Source organism: Aulonocara stuartgranti (genome assembly GCF_965226115.1).
Source record: "Aulonocara stuartgranti genome assembly, chromosome: 7".
Classification (NCBI taxonomy): Eukaryota; Metazoa; Chordata; class Actinopteri; order Cichliformes; family Cichlidae; genus Aulonocara; species Aulonocara stuartgranti.
Window position 1 is genome coordinate 15323824 of NC_138945.1, and position 21904 is coordinate 15345727.

The 21904-nt window shown below is 39.7% G+C and overlaps 1 protein-coding gene across 1 annotated transcript in view; it reads left to right on the forward strand.

Annotated features, from left to right (window-relative positions):
- Positions 1-2117: 2117 nt before the first annotated feature.
- The window catches only part of LOC309711290 (tenascin-like), a 57447-nt gene continuing 37660 nt past the window's right edge, over positions 2118-21904 (forward strand). Inside the window, exon 1 of the mRNA XM_082541515.1 lies at positions 2118-2400. The gene's annotated coding sequence lies outside the window, so the exon portion shown is untranslated. The remainder of the gene's footprint in view (positions 2401-21904) is intronic.

The window sequence follows — 21904 nt, forward strand, 5'->3', positions numbered from 1 at the left end:
CTCTCTTTCCTGGCCACCATCCTCATCCCCCTGGCCATCGACGCACTGCTCTCTGTCAGAGTTTCTCTCAAATGGTACCCTGTAAATCTGTTTCATGGTCATCTGATGTTTCTTTAATACCCGGTCTATTGTGGAGATGCTGATAGAGTTTATATTTTGGAACATTACATTGTCTAGCAGGATTGCATTACGAATCTGTCTCAGTGTGATGGCATTATTTGCAATGACCATGTTGCATATTTCTCGTCCTTGTTGTTCATTTAGAAGTTTTCTTCTGCCACCCACTTGAGGCTGTCGTCCAATCCTAGACATACAAGTCAAAGGTCAACACTGTAAATTTGTTACGAAATGAGTTACCAATGTAATTGTACTGCTGTTTTATGGTACTAAAAGTGTGATGCACTGCACAGTGACTGGAATACTATTCACAGTATTTTCTCCATTTTTTTTCTTTGTCATTTTTATAGTATCATATGACATCACATGAAGATATTACAGTACTCTAGGCCTACACACACACCAACACTGAATAGTTCAATAGCATAGTTCTGTACCTGTTTTCCCTGCGAAAGGTTTGGATGATGGAGGAGACTGTAGACCGAGGCACATTAGGCTGCACTCGGCGACCTGCCTCTGCCATTGTGAGGCGATGGTTTATAACGTGGTCAATAAGGGTGGCCCGGATTTCATCTGGGACATCATGGTGCCTCCGTGCTCCTCGGCCTCTTCCCCCTATTCCTCCACGCATTCTCACTCCTCCTCTTCCTCTTCTTCTTCCTCCTCTTCCTCGAGCAGGAAGTTGCTGTTGTACTTGGCAAGGTGCTTCCATGTTCACACTGCAAATGAAACTGGCCCCGGGCCAAGCTCTGTCTATATACATTTGGCAGCAGCCATAATCACAGACAACACCTGTCAGGTATCTAAACAACCTGTTTGATTGGTCATCTGAGATGTGGGAAACTGCTCCTTCGTTAGTTCTAATTTCACCTGATTGATTGTCAAGTACTGTCATAACTTCCAAGATATTCTTCCATGGTATTATATCTTTGACTAATTTTGACAGTTGAACAGACAATTGTGCATATGATGACTTACACAATGAAACCATGCTGATATGTTTTGGAGTGAGTAACCATTTCACTGAAAAATCAACTAATCAGTTTAGATCGCCAAGATCTATTTATTTGGAAAATGTGCTAAATGTGGGCTCATTGTGCTAACTGTAGCTACTTGTACATAATCATTTGAAAAGAAGCACAGAGTCAGTTGAGACATGTACTAAAGCATTTGCAATTTGATAAAACCAATGAAAAATGCCATTCTGTTGTGAACAATTGCAAGGTGGTTTGGAGATTTGTCCATGTTATTTTGAGAATGTCATCTCGGTTTCAAGAAATGAGCCAAACCAATCAAGAAAAACTGTAATGGCACCGTGAAGTTTAAAGGTAAACATCAAATCTGTCCAATAAAACTTTTTATTTGTTTAACAGGATGAAATTAAAGTGAAGTACAGGTATAACCAAAAGGCTGTTAAAACCCAGTAACTTAGTAATAAAGAGAAGTCTGGAATTTCATAAATCACTTGTTTTTATAGCATGAAAAGGCTCCCAACAAGAAGCTTTTTAGGTCATAGTTGCAATATGTGTGTTTGTAATGTTGCAAATATAATGTCTGTGTGTGATGCAAACCTAATTTTGACATCAAACAAGACTGCTTCTTATTTTGCAGCATACACAGTACACCAGATCTAATAAAATCAGTTGCAATAGTTTTTTTTTAAAGAAATAAAGTAACCCATATTTGCAAAACAGTAAAATCGAGAGGGATTCAAAAACCTGCAAAAGCAATCAGGTTAATAAAATCTTAACTGTCAACTCTGTCATCTCTGCCTTTTGTCAGGGAGACAAAAGATTTTACAGTAAATCCAATAAATGTAGATGAATGGCGTTCATGTCACTGTATCCAGACCAGCCTGCCAGCTCTAATCTCTCTCTGTCTGGGAGCACTGACCTCTTTTGTTCAGTTGATGGCTTATTAGCTGTATTGATTTTGGCTTCTTTACTTTACAGACCTCCTGCAGAGAGCCAGATGACCCATGCACATATCAGCTACTGTTGGCCACCGAGAGCACCAACAAACTTTACCAGTGTTTCTTGCTCAAGATAAATTCCCAATTTATTGATGTCAATTTTGCTGTTTTTTGCTTTGATTTCAAAGACAAAAGGGGGAGTACTCCACTGAAGACTGGATCTGGATTAAGTGTCTCCTGTTATACTGGATCATGTGTTACAGCCTTGCATGCTGTTTCCCCCCCTGCAGTCACTTCATTGATGGAAGCTTCTCACAGAGGACTCAGTTGCATCTGCTGCATGAGCCAAAGTGGCCAACACATTGTGTGTTGTAAGTACTGAGACTTTTCCACTCATTTTAGTGAATTTCAGACAAATCTAGGATAAGTTTGGTCAATACTGTGTCATATGTACAAAGCATCTAACTGAAAACACTTTTCTTGTCCCTGCTGTAACGCTTTCTATAGTGTTTTAAATTTTAGTAAAAGTATGAAAGCTTCATGGCCAGCCTGATTGATTTGAAGGACATCTGATATCCAGTGACACTATAATATGCATGATATTTTAGAGTGATGTCATTAACTGAGTATTAAATACCGTGGCTCCTTATCTGCAGTTTTTTTCGTTCACACACACACACACACACACACACACGGTTTTTAGTATCCATGTAGCTGTTAGAAACATTGAAAAACACTTGTGCGTTTAGGGTTAGTATTATAGAAAAAATCATAAATGTTGCGTAACCCTCAGCTTTGTTTTGGAGTATCTGAGAATTGCAGTTGTCTGATCATGATTTATCTCAACAGCTGGTTGAAAGCAACATCTTTGCCCCGATCGGTCTATTTGAGATGTTTGTGATTTCCTCACCATGGTTTCTGAATCATGTTCTCCGTGAGGTGGAGCGCAGTTTGAGGCAGAACAGAAACTGATGTTTGATACAACCTGGAAAAACTGTCAGGGTTTCAAATTTTAATATCGCCAGGGGACAAACGTCAACAAAGAAAACAGACAGTTTGTCATGGTGATTCTTATGCAGACTGGTTTGTAGGCAAAAATTAAAGATAGATTCCAGTTTTAAAAGTAATAGATAGATTTCACTGCTTTTTGTTTCATAACAGTATTTTGATTATGTTAATAAATGCTTTGTCTTATGCATTTACTACTGCTGGAATGGATTATTGTAGTTAATTAGCATGATTTTGTCCTAAAACCTCACTGAAAAGCCTTCAGTTGATCAAAGATGCTGCAGCCAGAGTACTTTAGGGACTAGAAAGAGAGAGCTCTTTTTCTCATATTGGCTTCTCTTCACTGGCTCCCTGTTAAATCCAGGATCCAATTTAAAACCTTCTCACAGTTTTTGAAAAATCAGGCCATATCATAACTTAAAAACCTTATAGTACCATATCGCCCCATCAGAGCACTTTGCTCTCAGAGTGCTGGTTTATTTGTGATTCCTAGGGTATTTAAAGGTAGAGTGGGAAAGATAGCCTTGAATTTGGAGGCCTCGCTTCTGTGGAACCAGAACCCAGTTTAGATTCAGAAAACAGACACCATTTCTATCCCCCCAAAAGTCAAAGCATATATTAGCATAACTAAGGGATGGGCCAGAGTCACCTGATCAGATAGGCCTGATAGACGGGTCTGCCTCCCATTCTACTTTTAGAAACTCAAAAAAAAAGTAAACCTGCAGTTGGAGAGACTTGAACATCAGTCTTTGCTCTGGTATGAGGCCCTCAAGATATGATGGCACCTGATCATTCAGGATGTTGTACACTGTAAGGATTTTAAATTCAATTCACAGGGAGCAAGTAAAGAGAAGCCATAAATCTCTGTTTGTAGACCCCTGTTACGCCCCTAGTCTAGGCGTGTAGAGACGCACATAAGGTTGGAGAAGAGAGAGACAAATCCCCACCCTGGTTCCCAAGCCAGACATCCAAAACCAGTTGTGAGTAAAAAAAGGTGATTTTATTTAAGGTAATGAAGCATAGCTCCAGGGTGAACCCAGGCCAAAATAATAAACAAAACCAACTAAGTCCCACCAGAGAAAACTAACTAAACCCTAAGAAAGAAACAGAACAAACAAATGACAATACTAACCCTCGCTCCCTAACCCGGAAAACAGGAGAAAACTGTTCCAAAGAAAAAGGTGGCTCACCCCTTCCGCTTCAGCCTAAGAGTGCCTAAGCACTAAGTTAATGCACCAAGAGCAGCTCTCACAGATCACGCTCACACAAATACACAGTAAAAGTATAGGCTGGGAAAACCAGGGTCAGGACCGCGTCGGCTGTCAAGCTGCCTGCCTGCCTGCCTGCTTGCTTGCTTGCTCGCTCGCCCCACTCTCTCTCTCTCTCTCTCCCGGGAGCTGTCAGAGCAGCTTTTTGAATGTGGTCACCTGTTCCATGGTCCAATCAGCTGCTCACTACTCTTCATTAGGGGAGGGACCTGTAAAGAGTCTTAAACACAGTAAAGAGACACAGAACAAAACAGCCCACACAGTGTTCTTATGGCCACAGCCGTAACAACCCCATTTGTACTCTCACTGTAGCATTTTGGATCAAGTGAAAGCTTTTCCAGGGAGTTTTTAAAACAAGAGGAATAAAAATAGTCCAGCCTTAAAGTAACATTTTTAGACTAGTTTTCAGCATAATTATAGCTCAAGGCACCATCTTCTCTTTAAGCATTATGTTTTATTCAAAAAGAGGACCCAAATGCAGACAAGAGAAGGCAGGAATAAAACTGGCAAGGAAGCCATTGGTTGCTAACACAGTTTACAACCCAGGAGACCAGAGGAGTGATTCAAATCAAGACAGGAGTGAAGGAGAACCCAGACAGTCTTAACAATTCATAAAAAATAAAAGAGAGCTATAAATACACAGGGAACTAATTGTGAACAGGTGGAACTAATGAATATGGGTGAAAACAATCAGTTCGGAGCAGTCGATCATAAGGAGCAGAAAAACAGGCACGGACAGGAAGTAAAACAACAAAGGCTGTGTGAGGAAAGCCAATTACCAAAATAAGACAGGGCACAATAACAAGGGCAATGAGAAGTTGATGCAGGCAAAGGAGCAGACAAAACAGAAACAAAGAAAGAAGTTGACCAAGAAAGAAACAGGATGTGACAGACATGACAGATTAATGGCATGATTTAACTCACAAAATAACATTGAGTGACCTATGAGTCACTCACTGCTTTCAGTGTACAAAAATGTAAAATGGTGACATGTTGGCAAATTCTTATCTTGAGAGGCTGAATTGAGAGTTTGGGCATTTAGGGGGAAAAAGACACCGAAGACCAAAAAGCATGTCAGAGTGGGCGCCTGTGTAAACCTATTCAGGGTTTGCCATGTGTCCCACATTAACTTCCTGTATGAGTAACCTCTACGGAAATGTTCCCACTCCTACTGTCACCCACATCTGAAGGCAAATCGTGCAGTTGTCGTGGTAACAGCAGATTGTTTTGGTTGGTTGCGGTGGGGCTTTCGATGAGGGAAACTGTGTCATCAGAAATTTGTCTTGTATAGGATTTAGGACTCTCTCGCTGACCTGATGTGGGTGGAAGTCTTCTCAAACAGCTCAAAAGCCTTGTCTTTTGCTAGTTCATGTGTACGGCTTCCTGACTTCCTGGAGCATCTTGGTCTATGATGATGGATTTCAGCATGCTTTATCAAAGCCAGTCTAGTGTGGTTCCCCAGCTGCACCAAGGCCGATCAGCAAGCACTCCAGCGGGTGGTGAAGGAAGCTGGCAGAATTATTGGAACAAGTCTGCCAGAGATCAGTAATATCTTCCCCACTCGCTGTCTGAGGAGGGTGCACAGTATCCTGCGGGACCAACATCACCCTGCGCGCCACCTTTTCCATCTGCTGCCCTCAGGGAGAAGGTACAGGTCTATACAGGCCAGAACATCCAGACTGGCCAACAGCCTGTATCCACAGGCTGTGAGGCTCCTGAACTCTCTGCCCCCCTCTCACGGACAATAACCATATCCAACTTCTTAATAGCAATGAACTGGTCTGCATTGGTGCATCATATCTTTATTCTCTTCCCCCTCCTGCCCCCCCCCCCCCCCCCCCCTCTTTCTTAAATAGATAACTATCATATCTGATATCATATCTCACAGTATTTATGTTAGAGCACCTACTCTCTGGAACAACCTGAGGAGAACACATTGGCAAACTCATTATTTTGTTATTTTATCTGTATTTTTATAAGCAGGCTTTCTCAGTGTTTCCAGTTTTAGTTACTTTACATCTTTACATCTGTATCTTGTAAAGTTTAAAGCTATTAATTTTAATTTCATTATGTTTTTCATGGAATCTCTTTGTGCTGATAGTCCTCCCACAATGTTGCATATCTTTTATTATCTGTCATTATCACTCTAAGACTAAATGACTTTATCTCAATTCGTATTTCCCAGAAATGATGACTTTCCACTGGAAACAGGACGAGATGACGGTATCTCATGTTTTATACGCTATGCTAATGAAACAGCTCCACATTAGAAATATCTCTACTGCAAAAGAGAAAAATATCAACAAACTGACACTTCTAAGCTGTTTGTAACAATAACACTGAAGTGTTTTTCACTCGTGTCCCATATTTAGTGTGACTATGACAGATGAAAAATATTGTTTATGAACTGTGAGCTTAATATTTGTGTGTGATGTGTAAATACTCCTTCCTCTTGACCTCAGTTTGATTGCAAATGTTTGCTGAAAACACAACACGTGGAGCTGCACGTGCAGCAGCTGCATGAAGTTGTCCTTGTGCAGGAGCTCATGCAGCATTTCTGGCAACACTTTATACAAATAGAATCAAGAGCCAAAAAGTAAATAACTTTTCAAGGAACTACTGTGCTGAAGTTGCTTCCTGCAGTACCTTTGATTTATTTAGTCAGACATACCTTGTGTAGAAAAATAGAAATTATACTTAAAGGATCTAATTGGCCAGCTGGGGATATGGTGGAAACGAGGAGTTGAGTCATTCGAGAGACTCAGAGTAGAGGTTAGCATTTGGATCTCCTTCTTTGCTTAGGCTGCTAGTCTGCCCTGGATAAGTGGCCCTGCCAGATAATCAGCTTTGGTCAGTCAAGTCTAAAGATTTTCAGGGTTTTTTATCTTTCCTGGGTGGGTGTCAGTGTGGCATGTGTACATTTATAAACTAATGACTATGATACCTTCAGTGATTCTGCCTCTGGTAGCTATTTCATCACTTCTGGGCCTGTTTGGATTGACAGCTGACATTTTTTTTCCTTTTTATAATTAGACAATGATGCACGTACCTGTGAGATTTACCACCAAACACTGATTGGGAAAGTATTTATTACTTGTATTACTTTTACCTTGATTATCATGAAGAACATTCAAAGCTCTTTTTTGGGATATTGACTCCTTTTGTTCCCTTCGCTGTCAACACGATCCCACACTGCTTCAGTAATGCTTCTACTGCACAAACTGAGATCAGTTTGAAACCACTGCCAATCTGAAAGATTTATTGCATGGTGAATCAAAACCTGTGTTCATAATTCCATCAATTTGGAGAAAATCCCCAACGTCACTGGTTGATATGCAGCTCCAAACCACAGCACAGCCTTCACTGTATGTTATAGACGGCTGTAGACTCTCCATGTTGCCTCTCTCCTGACCTCTTCCGTACATACTGATGCTGATTCTGAACAAAATATTTCAAATTTATATTCATCACTTCATAAGACTGAAATGCTTTTCAGTCCAGTTCCTGTGTAACTTGGCGTACCTCTGCCTTTTATCTCTGTTACACTTCCTCATTAAGGGCTTCTTGACAGCCACCTTTCCACTGAGACCTTTTCTGTTGAGGCCTCGGCAAACAGTAGATGAATCAACCGAAGGGCCAGTTGCATGTCTTATCTGTTTCCTGTCTTAGGTCTTTACTGGAATCCTTTCTGTGTGATCTGCAGGCACCCTGCACACCATACAGAGATATGACAAGTTTTCATCTAATAGCTATTTAGAAATCAAAGGCAGGTTCAACAATGCTATTTTGTGTCTCTCAAACTGTGCTGACACTGCATCAGTGATCTGCCTCCTTAAAAATCAGACTTAATAAATAATTGATTTGTAAATGTTGCACAAAGTGGTGCCTCCTACTTCTTACCTGTGTTTAGCACAAATACCTCCTAAAATGTATTCGTAATCACCAGTTTTGTTTGTTTTGGGGGGGGTTTCTTCATAAATTTACATAGGTAGGATCTCCAACTGCAACCACAGTGAGTGGGATCAGTGTAATGGGTGTTTTGTGGGTACTTTGTCAACCCTGCAGGACAACATCACACTTCATAACAAACTAGCACATAAATGAAAAGGATGAAGGCTAACAGCTCACAGCTGGAAATATACAGAACATGTTGGAGACTGCCTCCTGGACACAGTAAAAAGACTTAAAGAGTCATAAACCCTTAAAACAATCTGTACCCACAGTATTATACAAAACAGCAAAGTGCGGTCTGAAAGAAACTACAACATGACTCAACAACAGGCATGATTTTTATTTTCTAAGCTAACAGAATATCTCCTTTATGTTGACCTTCATGCTGTTTACCAGGCATAAAATGATCCTGTAAGGGTTATGCCCAGACATATCGGTCCTTCCTGTCCAATGCAGAGACAAATGGGGTGCTGTGCTGCCTCAATATGGCGTGAGAGCAAGTTTGAAATGTAGCCCACTGTATCTACATGATGTATTTACTTTAACCTGGCTGTATACTTTAAGGCATCTGTACAGCAGAGCCACTGTTGACAGCAAGTGATGGCTAGCTGGCTCATCAGCACATCATTATAACAACAGGCTGACTGACTGTGGGGTGGCTGTCATGTTAGTGCTCCAGTATTTTATCCTGACCGGGTAAATTTATTGTTTGAACAAAGGATCTTAAATCATATCCAGGGTTAGAAGATTTAGTTACTGTTTATATGTCCCTGCTAGAATCATATTTGGTGTCATTAATCTTCATATTGAAGCATTTTCAAAGTTTAGAAAATTTCTCGTAGACTTAGCTCATTAATTTTTATTAGACTACTTCTCATATAATAATAACAATTTAAAGAATTGTAACAACTGCAGCCTGAGCTGTAGAAGACGTCACGGGAGTGAGAACAATCAAATTCGTGCTCCCACACATTTTCCGTATGTCCCTGTCCAAGTGGAGACCGCAGAGTTCCTGCAGCTGTGTGCATAAAAGAGCTGAGTAGCTGCTAACTAAGGCCAGACTGAATAGCCTCTGTGAAGACCAGCCATCTCCCACAGTGGGGAGATGTCAGCTAAAAGGAATGAGGCAGGCCTGCAAACCAGGGAGGCCCTGCTGGTTCAGAAGAGACTACCAGTGCTATAACTCATCCAGGCCTGTTTTCAGCTGTGTGCTGTAACTTCTATACACAATAGGCCCATAGCTTCTTCTGAACTATAATATTAACTCTACAGGTCATTAATAAGTGACTGAAATTAAGCATTATAAGATTTAAATTTGAACGTCCTTTGTTCAAACTTGACAAATATGTGTTGAGCAATTTTTTTTAGGCAAATGTGATTCCAGTTTTTTTCTGTGGAGACATTAGAAAGAAGGGGAACTATATTTCCTTTTAGGTATCAAAAGCACTATAATTTTCATTTTTCACTAAGACATTGATCGCTCCCTGATACCTTAGATCATTATTTCAGATAGACATAACCAGTTTGATATCACCCATCTGTTTGTGGTTGTTTTTATGTTTCAAATATGAGCTAAAACCGTCTAAAAAGACTACTGGATCATTTATTTAGGATTTTTTTGTGCAATGAACACTGAAGCTGAAATGGGAGCCACCTGTCTCTCAAGTGTGGACATTTTCCTTAATTCTGCAGATTTGGACATTATACCATGACAGGCTACGGATGTGACTTGTATGTGGAGCACATACAGCATAAAACACGTGCTTATATCTTCCAGGTCAGAAAAATGAAGCCAATGTGGAAGTGTCTTAAACCTGAATTCTATCTGAAGATCATATGGTGATACCTGGTTGCAAATCTTGGTCATGCTATGGAGGATTATCTATGCTCTTTGGATAATGACTGGTCAGTCACAAACTGTTGAGCAAGAAGCTTCACAGCAATATCCCCAACCACTATTTTCTGCAGGCAAAAAGGGACTTTGTAAACCAGTGGGTGATGTCATGATAGCTACATCCATCTTTTACACTGTCCATGGTTTTGGAGCCAACTTTAAGTGGCTATTAGAGGAACTGCAGTTGCTGCCACTTCATATTGGTTTCATTTTTCAAAATATTTGGTTTGAATTTGTGGTGTTGCTTGATCAGCACTCTTGATCAGCAAAGACCTAAAGCAGGGAGGAAAAAAAGGCAAGTTTGATGAGCAGGCGACCAGTCTTTGAGTCTGACCCGTGGCCCTTTGCTGCATGGCTTCCTCTTTCTCCCCCGTTTTGTCTCAGTCTACACCATATATATCTAAAAAACTTAGGTGGTTACCTAGGTGGTTTTGTTTGTTACCTTTCCCCACAAAAATACAATGACAGTAATTAATATTTCAAATTTTAATAAACACATTAAGTGTCTTAGTTCAGAATCCTTAGAAACTTTAGCTAAACAATTCTTTCTTAATTCTTCATATTCTAAATATACAGCTTATGATGAAGAGGGAGTCGTCATCAAGTGACTGAAAGCTTCACTTTCACTTTTTTTGCCTTGAAAGTTTCTCTTTGCCTTACACAAGTTACTGCATCTGTATTTTTTTTTTTTGTAGATATAATATTGTATGAATAAGAAATCGCAAACGTTGTGTCTAAGCATCCTATCTGAACATTTTTTGGCATGGCCTGTGGAGTCTCCATGCTTCTGTTCTCTTTAAGATAAAGTGAATATCTGATTTTACACACAAATGTCTTTGGGGTTGCATTAGGAATTCGGTTGCATCCAACGTTAAAAAAAAAAGTGATATGTCAAACATGCGGAACTACGCACTGTGGAAAACCCCTGTGAATTCAGGAGCAGCTGGCTGTAGTTCACTTGTATGTATTTTAAAGCAGTGGTAGAAAGATGGTTTCGGAAAGTATGAGCTTTAGACAAATTAGGAAAAGGTAAGTGTTAAAGAAAACATCTGCACAGCTTGTCCTGATAAGCTTTTCAAATTAATTTACCTCCTCCAACTCAAAGATAAATAAAGGCTGTGATAAGGGGGGGCAAGCGGACATTACTTTGGTCCAGTAGGTTGTTTAAAAGTTGGAAGCTCCGCTGTGCCAAACAAGTATTTTAAACAGAAAACAGAGTCTTAGCACTGCAGCTGGCATGAATGTCATCGACACTCTGGAGAGGATTACAGTTTAGTACACTAACATAAACACCAATAGATTATGCCAACAGTCTTGGCATAAGTGCGTAACATGATATCAGAGTTCACACATTTACAGCTTCATTCTGGATGATATTTGTCATCTGGGACTTTGGCTGATGTTTTGGGACAATGTGTATTGCTTGTTCTCAAATCCGAAGAAGATTTATTAATGGAAAGAAAAATCACATTTCCACTGTCTTCTGGAGTTGGCAGGCTTTGCTGTTAATATGACAATAATGCTGTGCAAATGTTTGGAATAATCCATGCTCGTGATTTTCAGAAAAATACATCAAAGAGAAGCAATGATATTCAGTGCTTTGTCACTGTTTGAATTATTAAGTTATTTATAGTAAAGCAATCATGGCAGCCGCAGCCTACGGTAATGACTTCATTTTAAATTTCTCAGAGGATGATGATATCTGCTGCTCAATTTTCTCCGTGGCTTTCAGAAATCTCTTTTTGTGGTTAATAAACCCCGAACATCTCAACTTTACAGCAGCGAGATCACTGAGGCATGCAGCAGTGACAATAGACATTCCTAATGCAGTCGGTGCATGTCATGTACTTCTTTGTCTGATTTAATTGGCAGATATTTTCTTTCCCTTAATAACGAGAACTCAGTAAAACCATTAACTCAGGAAGCTAAACTGATCAAACATGAAAGTGAAGTGAAATCGGGTGATGTCGACTGCAACGGCAGATGTGTATTTCTCTGTAGTTTTATTGGAGTAGCTGTCATAAGTGACTATTTGAATTGAGACTTATTATTTGGTATGATTAGACGTGTTTTTATTAGTCATGCCATGACTCCTGGGACTGTGAGCTATTGGATGGATTGCCATGAAATTTTGTTCAGACATGTAGCTGCTAAGCATGCTATTCCTAAAGTCAGAGTAGTTTTGTAGCATTGTGAACATGATGGCATGCTGCGGTTTAGCTCAGCACACCGGGCTGGACTCTTAGGCTGTGTTTGGACCTGTTCGCTTGTGATCTTCACAGTGGGCTTAATAGAGAACAAGTGCAGACAGCTGGTGAGACATTTTGGGCACTACATGGATGCCATTTTTATAGCAGCAACCGGAGAACATATGCACCACACGTGCTATTATGTGCTACTATTTTTAGACAGTAAGAATAAATACAGTACATACATCTAAGCACACATAAGTATATTTACATTTACTTGGGCTGAAACATCTTGTTAGTGGACCCAAGTGCAGGATGTAGAGGCAGGTTAAACAAGAAAAAGTGATCAATTATTGACTGATAATGGAATCCACGAAGTAAACAAAGAGGCATGAGAGGTAGACACACGGAGAACAAACAGCTAATCTGACAACTGATAAGGGACAAGACCACACACAAACTTATAAACACACACACAGACACACACACGGGGACCGGGTTTTAGGGGCCTTCGGTAAGTACAATCAAACACAGGGCAGAAAGGGACAGGAAACAGACACCAGTGGAAACAATTATGGAATCAGAGGGACGAGAAACACCGAAACCTTAATCACAGCACGGAGACAAAGAAAAGTGGGAAGCACTACTTGATTCATTCAGAGCACTTTGTTTCACTTCAATAAGCACTTCGGGGTTTGGTATCTTGCCCAAGAGTTAGTTGGCATGCCAGGACTCAAACCACCAACCTTCCAATGAGGAGATGACATGCGCTACCTGCTGAGCAACATCTACCCTGTCGTAAATGAAGGAGAGATGTAGTATCAAGGAAAATATGAACACGAAAACCACAAGAAAGAATAATGATTAAGTTAAGATAGCCAACAAAACCCAACAAAAACCATGTCAGCCATCAAAGTAGTAAATATTAAAAGAAGATGATAATTTTTGGGTTGCTAAGCAGTTGCCAGGCGATCTAATTATGTGTGATGTCGTGTAATATAATTTTTGTACATAACAATATATGGGATGCTGACAGTTAATTTCTTTTGACAGTGTAACAAATGCTACATACATGTGCATATGTATCCACTGTTTTATGAAATTCATTTTTTCTTGTAGTCTCCTGTAGCTCAGCCCGAGGATCGATACTGTGTATCACTGTGATCTGACTTAATAATACTGCTTTGATGAAAAGGGATTGATTAGTAATTTCATCATAACTGCAACAACGGCAGTGATGACTGACTGGTCACCGATCTCAGTAAGCCTATCAGACCCTGAGGTTGATTAAGCACCAGCTCCACACAGACAAACACAGCTGGTACATTCAGGACATATCAATGACCCATGTCATTAATCCTTCAACTACGCTAATGTCTGGGCCTGCAGATCCTCTAATCTGTGAGGAGCAGAAGCTCATTAGAGCTATTACAATGAGACAACAAAGGGAGGTGATCTCCATCCAGCCTGTCAGTTTAGTGTCAGTTAAAGCTGCTCTCAGCAGATGTTGTGGCAAGCCTCAGGAGTGACCTAAAAGAGGTTAGTAATGCCTTCAGAGCCATATTAGTTCATGTTTATGTGAGCTTTGACACCTCTGGTCTGCTTACTGTCTGCACATGGCCGGTAGAGAATCCAGTGGCCACATGAGGACGGATCTTTTATAGAGGCTTGTCACTCTTGTCATCAGTGTTAATAATAATAATAATAATAATAATAATAATAATAATAATAATAATAAATACAGGATGCAATATTAAACAGTGTTTTTATGTCTTTAGATGCTTAATTTTAGAGCTGCAAACCAACAGCATTTACCTTTTCCTGCAGTTCATCTGCTGTTACAAGCACCTAACTGCAATTATTTCACCTTAGAAATTCCCAAGTCATTCTTCTGATATTAGCCATGAATGAACCAGCTGTTGTCATGAAATAAATTGATGGCAGATGGAGCTTATTAAACGTTTCCTGCAAATGTCACTGGGCTGCAAGAGTTATAGCGGATCATAAAACTAATGAGGTCATCAAAGAGTAAGCTTCCCTATGTCACTATGTTTACGAGTTACTGACAGTTTGTTGATTATAAATCCGGGAAACCCCCTCTGGAAAAAAACCTTACAATCCGATGTCTAGATAAACAGATACGGCTCAGCAGAATATTAGACTTTAACTTGGTAACAGAGCATAAACACTGAAACTGGCAACAACCTGAATCACAAAGAGTATAAAATGTTCTAGATTATTTTGTTCCGTAAGGAGGCCTTAAACAAGAAGACTTCCTAACATCGCAGCTAAAATAGATAAAAAAAAACAAGACTTTGGAAGACCAAAAGATGAGACCACGGACATCTCCAGCCCACAGAGCCACGGGATGCTCAGAGTCAGTGTCAGCCTGAGCTGTTTATTGCACTATTTCAGTGTTTGCTGTTTATTATTCCACTTGTAGGCTCACAGTATCTCAATTTCAACATTTTATAGCCTCTATAGACCACAGTCTGTCAGACTCGGCCCCCACCGGTCCAGCACCATCACACTCAGCACCGGGTCTCCACAAGGATGTGTTTTGAGTCCCCTCCTGTTTACGCTCTACACATCCGACTGCTCCCCTACCCATCTCTCAAACACCATCATAAAGTTCGCGGATGACACCACAGTGGTTGGACTCATCTCAAGGGGGGATGAGTCGGACTACAGAGATGAGGTCAACAGACTGACTGAGTGGTGTTCAGTTAACAACCTCCAACTGAACACCACGAAAACCAAAAAACTTATCTTGGACTTCAGGAAGGGCAGAGCAGACCCGGCCCCACTTTACATTCACGGGAGCTGTGTGGAGAGGGTACACTCCATGAGGTTTCTGGGCGTGCAGATATCTGATGACCTCTCCTGGACTGCAAATACTACAGCGGTGGTTAAAAAGGCCCAGCAGCATCTCCACTTTCTGAGAGTGCTCAGGAGGAACAACCTGGAGGAGAGGCTGCTGGTGACATTTTACAGAGCCACCATAGAGAGCATCCTAACGTACGGCATAACAACATGGTATGCAGGGTGCTCAGCTGCAGACAGGAAAGTACTGCAGAGGGTCATCAACACAGCCCAGAAGCTCACTGGCTGCTCTCTGCCCAGCCTGGAGGTCACTGCAAACTCTCGGTACCTCAGCAGAGCTGGCAATATCATCAAGGACCACTCTCACCCCAGCAACCAACTGTTTGAACTATTACAGTCAGGCCGACGGTACAGGTCACATAAAACCAGGACAAACAGATTCAGGGATAGCTTCTTTCCCAGAGCTATCACCGTAGTAAATAAGCACAAAAACAATTGAACCTATCCCATACCGTCACTGTCATTATATTAATGCTGCTATCCTGTATATATTGTACATACTATTGTTTGAGTACTTGCGATTGTTTTTTTTGTACTTTTTATATTTTACATTTATATTTATTATTGAAACTTGCACCAAGGGAGTGGCACTCCAATTTCGTTGTACTCTGTACAATGACATCAATCACCTCACAAACCACTACTAAACGTGTTACATTGTTTTGTTTAGTTTTTTGTCTCAGTGAATCAGAGAATTTTTTGATAAGAATGTTTAGAATAGATACAAAGTGATAGAGGGCTTTAAATGTTGAGTGCAATAATTCTGGAATAGTTGAATCTATTTTTGGTGTTTTTTCAACTTCTATTAAACTTAGGGATTTGTGTGAGGTGTAAATATACATGTGGGGCTTTGTCAGGTCAACAGACTAAGTCTGTTCTTGGTTGGTCTATACTTTGAAATTATAGTGTCCTTATTAGCAAAGGTATCCAGCATAAACTATATTCCAAAAGTGGAACAAGGCAATTAGAAAGAACCACTAATGAGGACTGCTCATTAATCTTAGTCAGTGGTGAATCAGACCCTGACTGTAGGGGTTCAGGCTGAACTTTACTGGTAGCGTGACTGGCCTGAGTTTAAGGCTAGCTAGTAAAATCAGGAAAATGCTGCTCTTCGACTGCACTGCATAACTGCATAAAGAAAAAGTACTTAATTAATCATGGCATTATTTTGACACACTGTAGTCCACTTTCAGTTTTAAATTGTGACTCCTTAACCATTTATTTGCTTTGTTGTTCATTTTACGATATGATCCAATTTAATGCTAATGGTAGTTTTATCTTTACAGTTTCCAAGTTAAGACTTATGAACTGATTCCTTTTAGGTAAGACAGAGGAATCAGTTCATAAGACAGCGATTACATCGCTGTCTTAAGGTGGGACAGGAAACATTTTGCTTCTCTTTATGCCAGTTTCATTGTTTAGATTATAGAGAACTGGACCGAGCAGCGTGTCAGTATGAATGTTCAGTCTTTGGTGACTTCTTAAAGCAGGAAAAAAACATGTCATTTGAAGAAGAGATAATAATACATAAAAAAAAACTCCCATCCAGTCATATCTTGTAATGCTAGGAGAAATAAAGGAACCATAAATTTAATGAGCTAAAGCCAGATAGTAATTGTTAATATTATCTTTATAATTAACTCTTCGGCTGATAATACTAAAGAAAGTTAGATGTGTGTTTTGTCGGAGGCCACACACAAAGGACACAATGATAATATGTTATTGTCACACAGCAAATGTGGCACTTAAGGACTGACGGCTTTTGTTAATCAGAAGAGCTCATAAAAATGTAAAAACCCACCAATGCCAAAACAAAACTTATTTAATCTTATGAGTTGAACCGAGAAGCTGAAGCTTGTATAGTTTTGGCTTTTTTGAATAAAGATCACACCAGATTATTGTTCTGTCATGGAACCAGTGTTTTTATGTACTTCAGCCAGTAATCACAGGATGCTTTCTGTGCATGTAAGCTGCTGTTCATTTGTTTTTTTAACCTTAATTTTAAGCTGAATTCTGAACATTTACTTAAAGCTCAGAGCATGTTCTTAGTGTCGTCTATACTATAATTTGACCAAAGTGATGATGTTGTGAGTTGTTATGGCCGTGCATAATTTAAAGCTGTGTAGGTGTGGCTGTTGTGGTGACAGTTCTCTTGTCCGTCAGTTGGTTAGTCCAGACTGAAAAACCTTTGGAAGCACTGCAATAAACAGCTGTGGTTGGACCTCAGTGGGTGATTTAGTGACTGTGGTCCCTGACCTTTCTCTTTGAGCCACCATGAGATTCCCATTTGTGGTTCTGAGAGAACAAATATGAAGTTTGTTACTGATAAATCATAATTGTTACTGTGAGGACAAATTCATTTGATGATCTCTTGGCTTATTTTTAACTGATTTAGGTTAAGCTAGTAAAAAGAAGCCAAATATGCTTTGAGTAAGCAACTGTTAACATGATAACCTGAAGTGATGAACTTTATGTGCCTGCTAAACATTAGCATCCTTGCATTGTTATTACGAGCATTATTGTTATTACGTGTTGGCCTGCTGACATTAACATTAAGTCAAAGCACAGCTGGTCCTAAGTACAGCCTCACAGAGCTGCTGTGTTGGCGTCTTGGAAGTCGGAGACATGGTTGTTTAACTGTTTTGATCCATTGGTGGCAGACATTCTTCAGTTGCAATCATAACGGACATTTGTTTATAGTTTCCGTAGCAGCGGCTACCAAACGTTAAATGGTTTGTGCCTGATCCAAATGAGCCGTATTGCAGTGTGTAGAACATGTGAAACACATGTGCAGTCTTAAATTAAAGGGGACCACAGTGTCAACTATTTACTTCATTCCACAGACATTTTGTCCATCTGCACGGTTCCCCTTCAGACCAAATCCCTGGGGCCTTTTTATGCTTGGGAGAAGATTTAATTTTATGAATGCTGATAGATTTATTGAGTTTCTCCTCAGGCTGTGAGTGGACTCTCTTCAGCATATATTTAAACTTCCTGTTGAACATGTAAATATTTCCTTGCATCACAGGATCTTGAAGTCCAGACATGTCTTCTTGTTCCTTGTCAGACTGTCCTGCAATGAAAAGTGACAAATCTACTTTGTGCCATTGTAATAATCCGGGTTTATGGTTTTAGTCCATTAACTGAACCCTCTGAGGTTCCCTTTTCTTCTCAGCAACAAAGCCAGACCTACCTTTATCGACTGGATTTTGTTTTGTTTTGCTTGGAGAATGCAGATGTCTGTTTCAAATCACATTTAACATTTTGTTCAGAAATGTAAACACCATATGGAGCTGTAATAGTATTGCACTGTTGTAAGAAAAGCAAAAAAAAGCCTCACAAATCAACAATTCATTTATACACGAAAAAGCAGCAATGTTGAGTTGCAATGAAAAAAATAATTTATCCAAATGTTATTGTACATCAATATGAGTCTAGTATCTCATTTAAACACAGTAACAAAGAAGATGAGGTGAACCTGGATCAACAGACTCTAACATCCTTCATATTTTTTAAATATAATTTATATAAAATTTATCTGCAAAATTTAGATTTTTCATTTTTTTATTTCTAGGATATTTAACTTGCACAGTAAAACGTCTTGAGGTGACTCTATGACTCAAAGATGACTTTGGGGACTGAATTGTGGGTAAAATTGAGGCTGCAATGCTTCAAACCTTCAAACTCATTTGCTACCCGTTGAATATCTGACTGCTGGTCTGGGATTGGCAGACACTCGGCTTTAACACAACTCTCAGTTATTAATGACTAGCTTCTTGCTAGCATGCAGAGACTCACAAAGAACTGGTATCCTATGAGCAGACAGAAAGTGTTTTTCCTTTCTTCCCCTTTTTTGAATCCCGTGCCGTCTGGCAGGTTTGCAATCAGAATTGCGATCTGAATGCACGGTGGTGCCAAACACATTTTGCTTTCACAAGAACTCCTGCATAGAATCTCTACAGGCTCCTCTTGTTCTTGGGACTCTTTACTATGTTTATTTATTCCTTTCTTTTTGTGTTACTTCAGCTATTGCATTATATGTGAAATAGTATGACAATGTCTATGTCAAGACAGGCAAGAGACAAAAACAAAAGAAGGAAAAAAGGTAGCAGACAGTGATGTTAATCTCCACTGCTCAGATATTGAGCCTCCATCAACCATTTACTTCCTTGGCTGTAGCTCAGGCGGTGGAGCAGGTCATTTACTGATCGGAAGGTTTGTGGTTTGATCCTGGCTCCTCCAGTCTGCATGCCAAGTACCCTTGGGCATGGTACTAACCCTAAGTTGCTCTCTGATGCATCCATCTGTGTATGAATGTTAGAAATCTTAGAAGAAAGTGCTTGTGTGATTGGGTGAATGTGACACGTAGTATAGAGTGCTTTGAGTACTCTGGGAGAGTAGAAAGAGCTACATAAGAATCAGTCCATTTATCATTCATCCACACTAACTGTTTTGTGTTTTTTTTTTAATTCTCAATTAACACAAACGATATAACCTGTAACATGGAGAACATGACACTTCTCAAATATGCAGACGACACTGTCTTTGTGGTGATTCTGACAGTTTTGCATGTTCTCATGAAAACAGTGCTTTCATTTTTATAGTGTGCTACGTCCCTGTAAAGGAGTCTTCATGTTCATTCACCTAGTTTAAGTGTGTCTTCTTACAGGAAAATAGAGTCTTTCACTCTATTAATTGAGCCTATATGATGGATGTGAATAAAAAATCGTAGCAAAGCACTCAACACCTGTGAGATGCCTCTTTATTTGCGCCGCAATGTGTTTCCTACAGCACAGGCTTTGCCAGTGAGTACTTATCACTCACTGTGTTTACTGGACAAGTGGAAAATGATTGCACTGGCTATTTCAGATATTGTTTGGAAATCGCCTTTTCATTGTGGGAATGCAAAACTGTGATTGTGGCTAAAATTTTAAATGAATTGTGCAGCCTACGGATACGTCTTTCTGAAACTCAGAATGAAACATAAAAAGAAATTCTATAATGGGTGCTACTGAGTGAAGACATTAGGAAAGTGTTTACAAAAGTCAAGCCTAAGTACCATTTTCTTATACACTTTGTAGGATTTAAAAGATGTGTGATCTTGACTGTGCACAGATATATTTCAAAGCTCACTGACCTCAAGTGCTGCTTAGTGTTGTGTAGACCAGCGGTCCCCAAGCTTTTTTGCGCCACGGACTGGTTTATGTCCGACAATATTTTCTGGCCTTTAAAGTGTCGCAGATAAATACAACAAAATAAAACCAGTACTAGTACCCAAAAAAAAGAAGATTTATACATAACACAGGGGGAAAATCCAGGGAAACCGAGTAAATGAAAAATGATTTTTTTTTTTAAATGATACAAATCATAAAAAACATAAATTTCACACCCGTGCCTCAACTCTCACAGCCCGTTACCAAACGACTCATGGACTGGTACAGGTTCGTATTTAGGCATATAGTGAAACAATGATGCTGCCAAAGCATAACTGTTTGATAGAAAGTCAAAGAATCTCCAATCTCAATAGTGGAGGTGTTTAGAGTCGGAATAACAGCAGTAGCAATAATCACTGAGATACAATATTTTGTTTTGGACTGACATGACTAATGTATCAGTGAGCTATCCCTACAGCCATGCTGCTAATAAAACCTTTAAATAATTTAGTCTTTGTATGATGTAACCCATTTCTGTCATGTCTTCACAGAATGTGTCCAAGTAGAAACTCAGAACATTATCATTCAAAGGTTCCACTCACAACAGACTGCAAACTGTATATCTTAACAGTCCCACGGACTCACTTAAAAGATTTAAGCCGATTCTTCCCTTATCCTCATCTAATCATATTAAGATTAAACTGTGGAAGCTGCTTCCATATGCTGGCACATTGCTTTTTCTCTCCCTGGGCTTCAGTTATTTAGTCTTTATATAGTTTATATTATATTTATATATTTATAGTCTTGCAGTTATTGCATTCCTGTCTGTGGTGACTGCAAGATACAAGATGAATTCCATTAACACATGTTTGTTTCTCACCTATTCAGTTAAATGTGTTAAATGAATGACTTCATATGAAATATATGTGTATGGTAGCAAAACACTTCCTTTAAGAGATTTCCTCCACTGTTTCATTTTGACTTTTATCCATCACCTTTATTATATAATTGGATAGATACCGAAAGTATTTAATCAGAAATCATGTATTTTGTTGATTTTTCTCATCTTTGGTTTAATACTCTAACAGAGCTGGAGAAAGACTTGTATTTCAAGGAGGATTAGAGTGAAGCATGGAAATAAGTGGAGACTGACGATGGAGGGGTAACATGAAATGACAGTTTGAGCATGCTGAGCAAAGATTGGGATTTATTTTTGCAGCCTTAATGATGTATGAGAAAATCATAAATCATTATTGCAAAGTGAGTCTAGTTGAAAGCTACTGTCTGTCTGCTGTCTACGGTCTTCCTTCACTTTCTTCTTATTGCCTGGCTTTCCCCTCTAATTTCCCTACACAACCACAAGCACCGCTCACTCTGTCATGTGGCATCTCATTTAAAGGAAGCAGACCAGCCCTTGTATCCATCAGTTACAGCAGAGGGAGGGAAGACGGGGCTGTGAAGGGAGGGAGAAAACGACTATTTAAGGGCTCGGGTTTAAAGCAATGGGAGTCTGACCTAAACACTCCTCA